The following is a 14,984-nucleotide window of genomic DNA, read 5'->3' on the forward strand; positions in this document are numbered from 1 at the left end:
AAGAAATAACATGGAATCTCAAAGTAGTTTTGATTTGCTTTTTCCTGATGGCTAAGGATGTTGAACGCTTTTTAAGTATTTTCCACCCACTTGAGATTCCTCAGTTGAGAATTCTATAAAGAGCGGTACCTCTTACTATTGGATTGTTTGGCTTTTTGATACCTAATTTCCAGAGTTCTTTAAATATTTTGAATATTGGACCTCTACTGGATACAGAGTTGGTAAAAAAAAAAATCTTTCCCCATTCTGTAGACTGCCTCTCTGTCTGACTGACATCATCCTTTGTCTCACAGAAGCTTCTCAGTTTCATGAGGTCTAGTTTATTGTTATCTTAGTGCCGGTGCTATTTGTGCTCTGTTTAAAGTTGTCTCCCATCCCAATGCATTCAAGGCTATTCCCCACTATCTCTCTCATCATGCTTAGTTTATCTGGTTTTATATTGAGGTCTTTGATCTACTTGAATTTGAGCTATGTGCAGAGCGATAAATATGGGCCTGCGTGGATTTATCTAGGTGCAGAACTCTGAGTTGAGCAGCATCATTTGTAGAAGCTGCTTTTGTTTTTCCAAAGCAGGTAGCCTTTTATCACTATAACTCTAGTACAGCTTGAAATCAGGAATGGTGATTCCTCCAGCAGTTTATTTCTTGTTCAAGATTGCTTGTTTTAACTATTCTGTTTTTTATTGTCTGTATTCTGTCAACACAGTTCCAGGTGAGTATTAATTTTAAATGTATAAACAGTTAGCACTGAAGTTTTAGGATAAAATCAACAAGAAAGCATTCATTACCTTGAGACATGTAAAGGTAGTTTAAATTATTCATTATATTCTAATCATAAAGAATAAAGTGACCAAGGCTCAGAAGGGCAGGGACCTTGCTAAGCGTTGGCGACTCGGAGCTGCTGGTTCCGTTGGAGATGGCAGAGGTGGAGGAAACACTCAAGAAACTTCAGAGCCAGAAAGGAGTGCAGGGGAGCATCATGGTGAACACTGAAGGCATTCCCATCTAGAGAACCATGGGCAATTCCACTACTATACAATATGCCAACCTCATGCAAAACTTCATCTTGAAGGCACAGAGCACTGTGCGTGAAATTGAACCCCAGAATGACCTATCCTTCCTTTGAATTCGCTCCAGGAAAAAATGAAGTTATGGTTGCACTAGATAAAGACTATTTCCTGATTGTGATTCAGAATCCAACCGAATAAGCCACCATCTCAGCTTCCTATGTCATTCCTTAATTTAATGTCCCCCAGAATAAGTGTTAATCATGTCAGTAGGCACATGGCGGTTGCCTGAGAGCCCATGTAGACCATGCCATTGATCGAGGGTAGCTCTGCCCACCCCAACAAGGAATGTCTCTGGCATCCGGTCAGTTCCTGGGAAAGCTTGGATCTCATCTCCAGGCTTCGGAGTAGGAGTAAGAGCTTCTGATAAGCCCACACCCAGCTTCCTTCTGACCTTCAGTTCACTTTGTCATCTTTGGAAAGCCAGCTTTTTTCTTTTACTAAAAATAACTTCAAAACAAAACAAAACAAAAAAAGAATAAAGTGACCTATTGGACATCATGATAAAGCAGTACTTTACAAAGGAGCATGCTCAAATGACCAAACATACTTAATACAGTTCGTCATAGCAGAAATCCAAACTAAAACCACAATAAATTCAAGGGTGATGGTTCACACTTCAAATCCCAAGCTTCTGGAGACAGAAGTGAGAGAAACTCTATGAGTTCCAAGTCAACCTGGTCTACACAGTAAATTCCAGCATCAAAAAGTAAAATAAAGTAAAACTACAAAGGAGTACTACCATCTAGTCATGATGATACCAAATAAAACACACGTGTACCAACAGCAGACAAGAGCGAGAATTTGGGAAGTGAAGACGAGTGTGTTGCTGTTGAGAATTGAAATAAGGGAATTGTCTGACTAAGCTGCTCTTCCTAAGCTCCTCTGGAGCACAATAAAGCACTTTCCCTTCTAATGACATGCTGGGCATAAGTGTGGATGCTAACACAAGTCTGTCTTATGCTGCTCATTTATACAAAAGCCATGTCTGGTAAGGAGTCTCGGCAGATAGCTGAGTAACAGCTGTGTGGGGAAGGTCAGTAATGACAGAGAGGAAAACTGATTTTGCTAAACCTTGTGCTGAGTAATAATTTTATTAAAGTGCCTTCATCTAGTTTTATATATACAAATATATACATATATATTTGTAGATTCAAATATTTACTTTTAATGGATGCTATAACCAACTGTGCAAAAACTGAAAAATTAAAACCAAGCAACCAAATAACCAAGAAATACCTGAGGCAAGAGTACTGATGGTATTATTCTTTATTAATAAAAGAAGACCCATCAAAACAGGACATGGGGATATAAAGCTATAATCCTTAAGGGGTACTTTTGTCATCAATATTCAGAACATCAGCTAGTTAGGAATTCCATGGCCTTAGACCTTTATGTGGAAATATCTAAGTTTAAAATACTATGCAGAGGGAGTTCCATAGAAGCATGGGCTACACTGTGATTGACCAGACTAGCAAGAATGCATGGAAGAAGAGCATGATAGCACCATGATTGACCAGACTGGGCAGTATAGCAAGATACACTGATATGCATGATAGAAGGAGGAACATGTTAGTCATACACTGATAAAGTATAGAAAATTCTAATTTGTGTTTTCAAGTAAGTTTTTTTGTTTTTGTTATGTGTGATTAATATGCAAAAGGACAGAATTTTCACATTTAATCTGTGTTGAGCAGTATTTGCCTCCCATACCCATAACATAAGCATAGTCATATATATGCCATTAAATTCATAAATATTTATTGCTATTGCTACCTAATGGAATTTTGAGAACTTTCATATTTTTTTTAAGGTCATTGAAAAGTGCAATGACATTATTGACAAATCCTGTTTTCCCCTACTCAGCTGTTGAACTGTACCGATCCCTATTCTTTCTGGGCTTCTGAAGTAATGGATTTATCTTTGGCCAGTCACTTATCTCTCTGACGGTATGTGAGCTATCAAAAAACAATAGGCTATTGGTAGACACCCAGGGTGGTTTTCAATCTAATATATCAATTTAAATATAAATTTTAAAAAGATTCCTGGAAAAAATCTCAAATCTTTTTTTTAAGTATCTAAGATAAAATAATTTTAATCTTCACCATCTTTTGGTCAGCTAACCAAATTATAAATTAATAGAAGGCAGCCAACTCTTTCTTCCTTGTCTAATATTAAATATATTGACTTTCCTTTGCTTGAATAAGTTTTACTTAGTATCCTCTGAGCCACAATTAATAAAGCATCCCTTAAATTTTCCTTGATATATTAATTCACATGACATATGTTTTCTGTCTGGAGAGATACCAATTTACAAAGAATAATTGTAAATAGAAGCCAGTTAATTAAGTCTAGCAGTCCCTTTCAGATTTACACGAAGGTGTCAACTCAGTGCTACAATCTGGCATGGTTGGTGCTCTAATTGTATTTTTTCGGAGAAGAAGTTCCTGTGAAATTATAAATCAACCTATGTAGACGTTAACTCTATTTGGGAAATAACCAGGCCAGCTAAAAGATAAACAATTATATTTTTACTTATTATAAGGAGAAAACTCATGAAACTGGAACAAGAGGTCAGGAGAACCACAGAGAACGAGAGCACCTGGGCCGAGCACCCGAGTTTTCTCCTGATCCCTGAAAGCCACAGCCTAACTTGGGCCCACCTCTTAAAGATAACTGATTAACAAGGCTTACCCATCAAACCTATTCTGTATTTTAAATTACTTTAATGATACTCTGAAATCTTTTTAAGAAATAGATTGTTTTTAAGTACAACCTGACATAAAATTAATTGGTATGAAAAGTCACAAAAGAACAAGAGTTTGTAATTTTCCTTGCAGGGTAGAGTAGTTAAAATAACATCATGACCTGAGTGAACTAAATGAAAGGAAATCATTTCTCAAAAGTCTAGAAGTTTGGGGGTCGAGGGTCCAAAATCAAGTAGTTAGCCCTTTCATTGCCAGCAAAAATTCTCTCTCTCTCTCTCTCTTTCTCTCTCTCTCTCTCTCTCTCTCTCTCTCTCTCTCTCTCTCTCGTTTGTAGATGAGTGCCTTCTTGCATGGGAAGGGAGAGGCAACCATGGAAGATTAGTCTTTCTTTCTCTTATGGGGACACTAAACCCATAGTAATGCTCCAAGCACAAGACCTCATTTAAACCTAATTCCCTCCCCAAAGCAGTACCTTGAGGACTACAGAATTTCAATGGACACATTCTGAGGAGGCAGAACCAATAACAAATGTTTTATAGAGAGGGAGAAGAGAACATTCTAAGCAAATAGAGCCCTGTGCAGAAAATCACAGGGACTGTGGGGAAAAAAATTCAAATTTTCTTTGGAATGGACTAAGTGAAGCATGTAATGGGACAGCCAAGCTAGCGAAAAAGGAATTTGATTGGAACATGAATAAGCTGCTGAGATTCATGTTAACATTTTTGCCTTCCAAGCAAAGGGTAGACAGCAGTACCTTATGAGGCTAAATCCAACCAACACTGTAGTCAATTTTAATAGAGGATGATACTTGAAATGTAACATGGGGTCTTTTAATATCATGAGGTAGATATTATTATGAATCCCACTTTATATCTGAGCAATCATTCTAGAGCTTACACTCATAGACAAATACACATTTTCTCACATTCAATTAAGCAACAGAGTTAGGCTCTGATTCTAGACATGGGTGACTTCAAAAAATTGTTTTGCATTGCTTCAATCATCATTATATTCAGGGAACAATACTAGCTCCATTCAGGAAAAAAAAACTTACGAGGATGATATATTTAGAAATAACTGTGCAATTAAGAAAAGAAGATTACATTCCACATAGTTTTGGTATTGCTTAAGGATTGCTACAAGTTTGGAATCCTTTGCTAAACATTTGCTCTGTGTCTCAGCTGACACAAACAGATGAGAAATTCACAGCACAAAGTGTTGAACTACAAATTCCAGACCCCACTGTTCCAAAGGAAAGTGATTTACCACATAGCCCATTGGCATTGTTCCCCAGTCTACAGAAGAGGTTAATGCTTGCAGCTGAATGGCTTCCATGCCACAAACACTTGTTTTCTTTCAAGGCATCATTTTGATTCCCCATAGAACATGCGGTGCAAGTTGGACAACCTTGTAGCTCAAATCTGATAAACTCAGAATGAATCAGTGGTAGCTCTATGGGGTCATGAACTGAACAAGACCCAAAGGACAAAATTCCTTGGTTAACCCAGAAACCACCCTGTTGTCCTTAAATTCTTAAAGATCAGGGAATTATCTAGAACAAAGTTTGACTTCAAAGTTATTTGGAACAAATGTGAATCTAAAATTGAACACAACTCTGTTATTTTGTTTTCTGATTTCTGTGTCTGTTACCCATTCAGAAGACAGAAACGTTATCTTTACAACATCTTCATGATTCTGATGTGGATTTTTTTAAGGAGGAAATAATATCAGAAGTTATCTAAGGATAAAGTTACAATATCTAAGGATAAAGTTAGTCCATGATGATATTTATTGTCATATACACAAATATTATCAATTTCTAGGAAAGGGAATATAGGCCTCTGTAACAAACACATATAAATATGACAAAATGTGGTTTTTGTACCTTTCAGATTTCTATGATAAATTCTAAGAAAATTTCCATTGGCTTTCAGAGTCATTCTGCCTTTGATACCACCTACCACCTTTTAAGTAGATTCAGTTCATTTAGATTCTTTGGTTCCAAAAATCTTTTCTTCATGCACTTTTAACCATGATGTGACTTAGACCTTGGTTTCTTTCTCTTGTCTTTGTGCTCACTTTTTAATTCAAAGATGTAGCTTTGTGTCTACATGGGATGGCATCTCACACAGTCCTCGTTCTTGCCGTGTAGCCCTCCTGGCTATATGCAACTATTTATTTAATTTCTCCACCAGAATTTCCAGTGGAACACAGCTTCACCAACTCCCCTCAGACTTATCCATGCCTTTGCCACATGTCTTGATATAACTCTGTTTTTCTAGCTAAACAGATTCATCTTTGAATCCCTTCTTAAACTTTCCCAGGTCATCAGCAAATATTCTTTGTTGCTATCCTCAAAATAACTCCAGAACTTAAATGTTTTTTACTATCTCCCCAGCATTATTCAGAAGCAAAGCAGCACTATCTCTTGCTTTGAAATATCAGCATACTTCTCTCCACACCTTGATCTTTCTACCCATATCCTACTACAACAACCTAATCTATCCTGAGCAGCCATCTCAGTTCAATTAAAACAAATAAACAAAAAAAGTCTTCATGTTTGATCATGTTATTGACAAGATGTTGCTATTCAGTCAGTCTAGTCAATTTAAAACACATAGAAACAGCAGTGATCTATAAGCCCTATGATATCTGTAGCCTGTTTTAAAATAATAATGTAGAGCAAAAATATAACGTAATTTGTGATCCATAGTCATTATCTGTTTTGCATGGTGAATAACATAAAAGAAAATAGTGTAAAAATCTAGTCAAAACAGATATCAGTAGCCTATGAATACACATGCGGCCTGAATGGTAGCTGCAATGCTGGAAATCAATGGAATGGACACAGAGTAATGCTTTACTGTGTAGAGCAGTCTGGCGATGAATTCAACACAATGATGGAAATAGATTCCCAGTTTCTACTACAAGAAAATGAATGACAGAGAGATGAAAATTTCCAGGAAAAGAAATTGATGGTAGTAGAATAAATATAGCTTGGTAGATAGGTTAGTACAAAAGTACGAGGGGGAAATAGAACAATTTGTAAAATCTATTTAGGTTCATTTATGTTATCATTTTATATTTCACAGTATTTGTCCCAGCTTGGCCAAGAAGGCTTGAATGAATGTCTGAGTCCCACAGTTTTCACAAATTAAGAATGGAGTGTATATGTTTATGTGTAGACAATCTATCAGGTAAGATAGAACATAAATAATCATTAATGATATAATTGTATGTCTGTAGCCCTGGGGAATGTGGATATACTCTCTCGGTTCATATTCTGTGAGCTTGGAAGATTTTCAGTGTGTTTCACTTTCCGCTTTTACAAGAGTGGCAAGTGATGTCTTTGGATCTGAGTAACCAGGACTAAGTGAAGAAACTAAGCGAGGTTTGTGAAGAAATATACATATTCTGAGTTAAGAGAGGTAAAAGCAAAAGCCAAAAGTTCATGGTAGATGAAACGCCAGCATGTCAAGCTCAGCTACTTGACAAGAGTCTGGATGTCCAAATTTGCCAATGGACACAGCCAAAAACATGAAGAAGGCGATCAGCCATGAAACATTTACCCACAACAGAAGAGCCACAGCCATGCATGGTAAGTTCAGAGACCGAACTGAAGTGTTCTATTTCAGAGGTTAAGCCAACTTTTGAGAACCAAGAAGAGGATGTTCAGTTCAGGAATCTGGTATTGCAAACCATTCTGTCCGCCTTGTTTTTGTTTTTTTTTTAATATCCTTTATGAATTACTGGCTGACAATTAACAAATGAGGCCAAATTAAGTCAACTCAGGTCAGAGCCTCAGAAACACAGGAACTGTCCACTTCAGCAGAGATGATTCCTTGTATGAGCCTCAGGTGTTACATGTGTTCCAGTATCAAACTTGAAAATACAAAGGATGATCACTGAATTTTGGGCTTTAGAAGAGTCATTGGTAGCAATGGGAGCTACAGAGCTTTTGAACATCTTAAAGTCTTCATTTGGGTTTCATTTTTAAAGTTACTTTTAATCATGATAAAATGAAATTTATCATCATAACTTTTGAAAAGAGAGAAACGAGATTTTGTTATGTATCATTGAGTAAAATTCTTACCACTACCCCTCCCCCCAAAAAACCCTATCTTAACTGTTTTTAACTATGCAGGTCACTAGTATTCACCATATTATGCAACCAATCTCCAAAACTTACCCATTTTTTAAAAACGTAAAATTCTGAGGACTGAAGGTATAATATAGTCAGCATAAAAGCAAAACAAAACTCTATACCCATTCTCCACATTTTTTACCTCATCCCAAATCCCTGACAGCCACCATGTACATTACATCACTGTGAATGTGACTACTCTGTGAATCTCATTTAAGTGGAACTGAATGCTATCTACTTGACTAGCTTACTTCACTTAGCAGAATATTCTCAAGATTCAGCCACATTGTAGTATCACAATTCCTTATCTTTTCCTAATTAAACTATTTATTTAAAGAAACAATTCTTGAAAGCAGGTGTATTTTAAAAATATTGTATGCATTCATTGTACATTGTACTGTGTTACACGAAAGCATTTTCATACAAATATATTCTGTACATTGAGAACAAAAAAATAAAAAAATAAAAAAGAAGAGTCATTGGTATAAATCTAATATAATTGCAAAATGAAATTATAAGCAAACATAACATTAAGAATTAGTGGCAAACTTTGAAATAAGTCTACAACATGACAGTATCACTAAGAAAGTATGTGCTCTCTAAATAAGTAGGGCATTTGAAACACTGCTTTATTGCTGTGTTAAGTAAGGTACAATCCTTTTTTTATTTTCATATCTTAAAAGTAGTCAAGTTCTTTTCTCAATGAATTCCAAAGATCATTGCACAATACCAGATATCAGAAGCATGTTCCAAAGCCAAGTGGTAATGGTGCCTGGAATTTAAGATCTTGCCAGTTTTACACATCTTGAAGCAATATGGTTCATAACAACATAGAGATTAACCATTACATTTTTCAAGTGGCAATCCATGATGCAAAAGAATATTCTTTTCAGACATGCTGCCATTCAGTCTTGCTTTTTTATATGCTTAGAATATTATCAACAAGCATCCCTATGTTTTAGAAATTCTTATAAGAAAACAACATATTTTATGATGTATTACTACCAACATTTTGAAATAAACAGTTTTATGATTCTGGTTAATAATTTTATATGATTTTCTTGTGAGGATGAATAATATCATGGTATTAATTAAGACAAAGGAAATTCATTTGATGATTAAATTAATCATTTTTCTTCCAGGAAGGAAGAAAGGAAACACACAATGCAATACTCTAGAGTTCAATACTCTGAATGGCATGAAGAAAGTCACAAACTTTGCTTCAGCTTTTGTGATATCAAACAAAAATGTGAGAATATAGTCAGTATCATTTCTAATGTTCATAAAAAAGAACGTTTGTAAAAGAGAAAGACAGACAAACAGACAGGAAGGAAGGAAAAAGAAAGAAAGAAAGGAAGGAAGGAAGGAAGGAAGGAAGGAAGGAAGAAAGAAAGAAAGGTAATAAAAAGAAAGAATAATCTGATTTTGGCAATCTATTCCTGTCACGAAGTCAGAAACGACACCCATTTCCAAGTCCTCAAACACAGACTACTACACAATATAAAAAACATTTTTCTTACCAATATCCCACGGGCATTGCTTTTGCAAGCCTAAAAATAAATCCCCTCCATTTGGGCCTGATCCAGTGTCTTTTTCATTCTGCATGCCATCTCTAAACAACAATCTGATGTTATACTGATGTTTAAATTCTTACATTGTTTTTAACTGATTTTGAAATTAAGACCCAAATCCTTAAGATTGCAAAGAAAGACTATATGTGTTCTGGCCACGAACACCTGTGCTAACTGAATCTGAATTGACTCTTAAATTGAAGTCATATTTCCTTTTTGTGATCCCTGAGAGAACCTGGTGCCTTCAAAAACACTTATTTCTGTTCATATCTGGACACTCGCTAATGGGATCACATGAATGATGCTTATATCCCCAGTGTAATTTCCAAAGGCTTCCTTTTTTTTTGTTCCTGCTTACTTTTGCTATAGGAAAGCATATTTAGGGCTTATTAAAGAACTTCAGTGAGTTAATGAGTGTAACACGAGGAGCCGGCTTGTTGGGGTACCTGTTCGACCCGGCACCCCACAACCGGCATACCCCAAGGAAAATCACACACAAGACTCCATAAGATTATAAACTGATTGGCCCATTAGGTCAGGCTTCTTATTAGTTCTTATAGCTTATATTAACCCATTATTCTGATCTATGTTAGCCATATGGCTTGGTACCTCTTTCAGCTGTCAGCTCACATGTTGTTGCCTCTTTGGTGGTCTGGGCAGGAGTGGTGGAGGGAGCTTCCTGTTTTCCCAGAATACTCCCAGTCTCTTTGCTCCACCCCTACTTCCTGTCTGGCTTTCCCGCCTATACTGCCTGCCTGACCAATCAGCGTTTTATTAAAATATGATTGACAGAACACAGACAATTCTCCCACACCATTTCCCTCTTTTTTTTTTTTGAACAATGGAAAATACCCATAGTCCATTTGTTGGGAATGTGGGCATAGTATTTCAGGCTACTTCCTGTTGGTTGGGGGTGCTGATGATCTTATAGGGACCTAAAGAAAATTTAGAGTTATAATCAAGTCCTGACTGGAGTATCCTGTGAGTCTTGATCATCTCAGGCATCAGTCTTGAATCTGTTCTGGATGTAGAACTCTGTCATCTGGGCCATCTGTTCCTATCGGAGATTTCTAAGGTGGTCTTCCTTTTTCGAACCTGATTTTTCTTAACTCAGAATGAATCCACAGCCTCTCATTTTCTGTGGAAACAAAAGCAAAATCTCTTCTCCAAAGTAACATACCTTTTGACTTCAATTTTGAAGCCAAGGTATTTTCAAAATATCTATCTTGGATTAATTCAGCAGCATTTATAAGCAAATATCTTTTAGCAGTTGTTGCTCCTTCCTCAGCATTCAAACAATTCAAAGAGAGCATAATAACACACAGTATCAAGATTCTCTGTGTATTTTCCATCTTTATGTGGCTTTACTTTAACCTCTATTTCTTTTATTTTTACTTTTACTTTTTGAGACAGGTTCTCTGTATATCTTTGTCCTGGAATAACTCTGTAGAACAGGCTATCCTTGAACTCACAGAGATCTGCCTGTCTCTGCCTCCCCAGTGGTGGATTAAAGGCATGTGCTTGCTAACACACCTTGAACTCACAGAGATCTGTCTCTGCCTCCCAGGCATTGGGATTAAAGGTGTGTACTATCACACCTTGAGGTCACAGAGGTCAATCTACCTCTGCCCCTTGAAGTCACAGAGGTCAACCTACCTCTGCCTCCCAGGCATTGGGATTAAAGGTGTGTACTACCACACCCAACTACTCTCGTTCTTTTTACTTTAAGAACTTTAACTTTTATCCTGCATATATTTTTAACACTCTGTAAACCATTTAGAGGTTTTTTTCCTCTTTGAATCTCTCTTTACTGTATATCTCTCTTTTTCTGATCACATGAGCCTTTAATTTACTAAGCAATATCGGTAGGACTAAAGCCGTGGCTTTGACAGCTAGATCCATCCCATTCCTCAGCTTTCCAGCCTCGTGGTTGAGGTACCGGCTGCAGCCATTTTTCTTGCCACAACTCTATGGCGTTTCAAGGTCCTTGCCAGCAAGCAAGCTGCAGCATTCTGCTCACAGACCACACTCAGTCGGACTGCGTGCCTGAAAGAGTCAGAGATTGCCCTGGCAGGACAGACCAGAAAGCAGGCATTTTAAAACAGCGCAGCTTTTTTCCTGCTACAGCTGAAAACAGAAAAGCATGCCTTCAGCTTTCATCAACACTGTTTAAGTGTTTAGCCGGAGAACCTCTTAAATGAGCTGCAGGGTTTTGCAGCTAAAGCTGAGTCAGGAAGCCTCTCTTAGATGAGAGCGCTTGCTTGCCACTAGCAAGCAGAGAAGACCCAAGAAATTGCTGCTACCAAGAAAACATGCTTTACTCTGTTCTTTCCCAAGCTTTTTCGAGCTTTCTGTGGATTCAGTTGTCCATGTCTGGGTGCCATATGTAACACGAGGGGCCGGCTTGTTGGGGTATCTGTTCCCACCCGGCACCCCACAACCGGCATACCCCAAGGAAAATCACACACAAGACTCCATAAGATTATAAACTGATTGGCCCATTAAGTCAGGCTTCTTATTAGTTCTTATAGCTTATATTAACCCATTATTCTGATCTATGTTAGCCATATGGCTTGATACCTCTTTCAGCTGTCAGCTCACATGTTGTTGCCTCTTCGGTGGTCTGGACAGAATTGCAGAGGGAGTTTCCTGCTTTCCAGAACTCTATCAACAGCTGTGTGGCGTGGTCCTCCTGTAGTACTCCTAACAGTGGGAACAGAGTCTGTCTCCAACTCTTTTACAGGGGTTTTGGAACCCTACTTTTCATATTGGGTCACCTTTTCCAGGCTTAATATATAGGAGGTACTTAGTCTTACTGCAACTTGATATTCTATGTTTTGTTGATACTGATGGGAGATCTGCCCATTCCTAAACAGAAATGGACGAGGAATGTACTGTGGGGTGGGAACACAGGGCATGGGGTGAAGAACTGGGAGGAGATGAGGGAGGAGAAACTGTAGTGGGATGTAAAATAAAAACTCTGGCATTATCTGAATCGTGTGGTACTTGTACATACTACTCTGTAGATTCTTCTTCTTTCTTTCCACATAATAGTGCTTTAATAAAAGAACTCTGAAGTTATTTGAATTGTGTGCTACTTGCATATACTGCACTGCAGAAAAAATTTAATATGTTAATGTCTACAGCAAAAGGAAGGTACAAACTGTTAATAGAGTCTAGATTATTTCCTAAACTAACAGATCATTTGATATTAGAGAGAGAGATTGATTTAGAAAACGTAAGCTTTCCAAATCTATAATATTACTAAATGATCCTGTAAAAAAAGTGGAAAAATTATGACAATATAAAATTTGTGGTAAAAAAATGAAGTGTAGACAAGGAATAAAAGTAAAATAAAATACAATAGGAAATTTATCAAGATGAAACTAACTTTTGTCAAAAAAAATGCAGACACATTTTCTGTGTTCTTGTTATCATCTGTTTATAAAAACCAGAGCTAAGCTGGAGTTTACACAGATATGGTGCTGGAATGCATTGTCTGCTGGCACACTCTGTATTTATGATGATTTGAATAAGAATGATTCCCATAGGCTCATACACATGAATGCATGTTTAACAGGAATTGGCATTATTTGAGAAGGATTAGTGGTTGTGATCATTAAAAAGTTGGGCATAAGGATAAAACAAACAAACCAAAAAGAAAAGCAAATAGATTCTTCTTTTTTTCCACACAGTAGTGATTCAATAAAAGAACTTTGAAAATGTTTAAATGTTGTGCTATTTGTGTATATATATAGTGTACATATTATACATTATATGTAATGTATAATATTATATATACATTATATATATATATATATATATATATATATATATATATATATATATAGTTGGAGTAGATGTGGCCTTGTTGGAGGAATTTTGTCACTGGGTAAGGGCTTTGACATTTTAAAAACCTATGCCAGGCTTAGACTTCTCTCTTTCACTCTGGCTCCCTTTCTCTCCATCGCTGCCTGCAGATCAGGATAAAACTCTCAGGTACTTCTCCAGTACAATGCCTGCCATCGTGCTTTGTAAGAATGTCCCCTGCCATGATGATAATGGATTAAGACTCTGAAACAATAAACAAAACCTCAATTTTTATGAGTTGCCTTGTGGTGTCTCTTCACAGCAATAGAACAATGACAAAGATTCTTTTTAACTGTGCTTGATAGTGTTCTTGTGAACTGTGATTGTGTCCCCTTCAGTTAAGAAATAGTATATAAGGGGAGCACAAGGAGACCCTTCCCACCCCACTGGTCTGTGGTTCTATTTTCTGTGTATCAAAAATTAGCAAAGGCCACCGCACAGTGAGGACAAGGCAAAAGACACCTAAGAGCACCCTCTCATCCTATGTGGCATTGTAGAGACATAGATGGCAGGGAGATCCCACCTTTTGTCAGCAGTGCAATAATATGGGCATGGGAAAGATGGCCCCCTCTCTAGCTAGCTGTTGCACTCAGGAGACTGGGCCCTGCCCCTCACCTGGGCAGCACGATCGCGTTGGCCCAGGTGGCAGTGGCGTGAACAGAGGTGAGCCAGCCCCAAGAGCTTGAGTGCTGGATAACAACTATCCATGCCCCTCACCTGGGCAGTGTGGGAAAGCTGGCCGCAAGGACATGAAAAGGGGAGAACTCACTGGCCTCTAGCTGACTGCAGCACTAGGGAGAGCAGGCCCAGCACCTCACCTGGGCAGCACAGCAGAGCTGTGTCCATATCTCCCGGTGAGTTGGACACAGGAGAGCTGACCTCAAGGGCATAAGAGAGGGAAAGCTGTCCCTACCCGTCATTGGGGCAGTGCTGGAGAGTTGGCTCTGGTGTCATGGTTGAGCAAGAATTGACCCAGAAGATATGAGCTTGGAAAAGTTAGTTCCACCCCTTTCCAGCTGCCACATGTTACAGAGCCATCACCACTTTATACCAGGAGCAAAGCAGAAGAACTGATCCTCATACCTCAGGTGCAGGAAAGTAGGTGGTCTGACCAAATCAGCTACCACCCAAGCTCAGTTCTAGAGCTTTGAGTTAGCCCAAGCCAACATCTAGTCCATTTAAGATCTGCTGGGGCAGGTGAAGATGCTAGTTTTGCAGAACCAAAGCTGCAGGATCTCCATGACACAGGGCAACAACAGGACACCCAAGAGGAGTTCCAGCAAGGATCCAGTATTGATAACTTAGCAGCAGCCAAAGGCCTCGAGCCAGACAAATGACTCAATGCAATGACCATTTGCAAACAAAGATGTTTGGGCAAAAGAGCACACTGTGTGACACACTGTGCCACACAGCAGCTTCCAGGGTGAGTTATTTTTACTTTTCCATTCTTTCTTTTTGACAGGGAGGGTACAAGAGTGAAGGGCAGATGTGGAGGGATGGGGAAATAAGTGGGACTGGGGTACATACTGTAAATATCACAAAGAATTCATAAAATGTTTTTATAAAACTGATCATAGTTAGAGATTTTACTTTTTTGTAAACTTAGCAATAAACGATTTAAGGAT

The 14,984-nt window shown here is 38.0% G+C and overlaps 1 pseudogene; it reads left to right on the forward strand.

Annotated features, from left to right (window-relative positions):
- The first annotated feature begins 915 nt into the window (after nucleotides 1-915).
- Nucleotides 916-1,344, forward strand: LOC125413979 (dynein light chain roadblock-type 1 pseudogene; annotated as a pseudogene).
- Nucleotides 1,345-14,984: the final 13,640 nt, after the last annotated feature.

This window comes from Myodes glareolus, chromosome 23 (assembly GCF_982192425.1).
Source record: "Myodes glareolus chromosome 23, mMyoGla1.1, whole genome shotgun sequence".
NCBI classification, from domain to species: Eukaryota; Metazoa; Chordata; class Mammalia; order Rodentia; family Cricetidae; genus Myodes; species Myodes glareolus.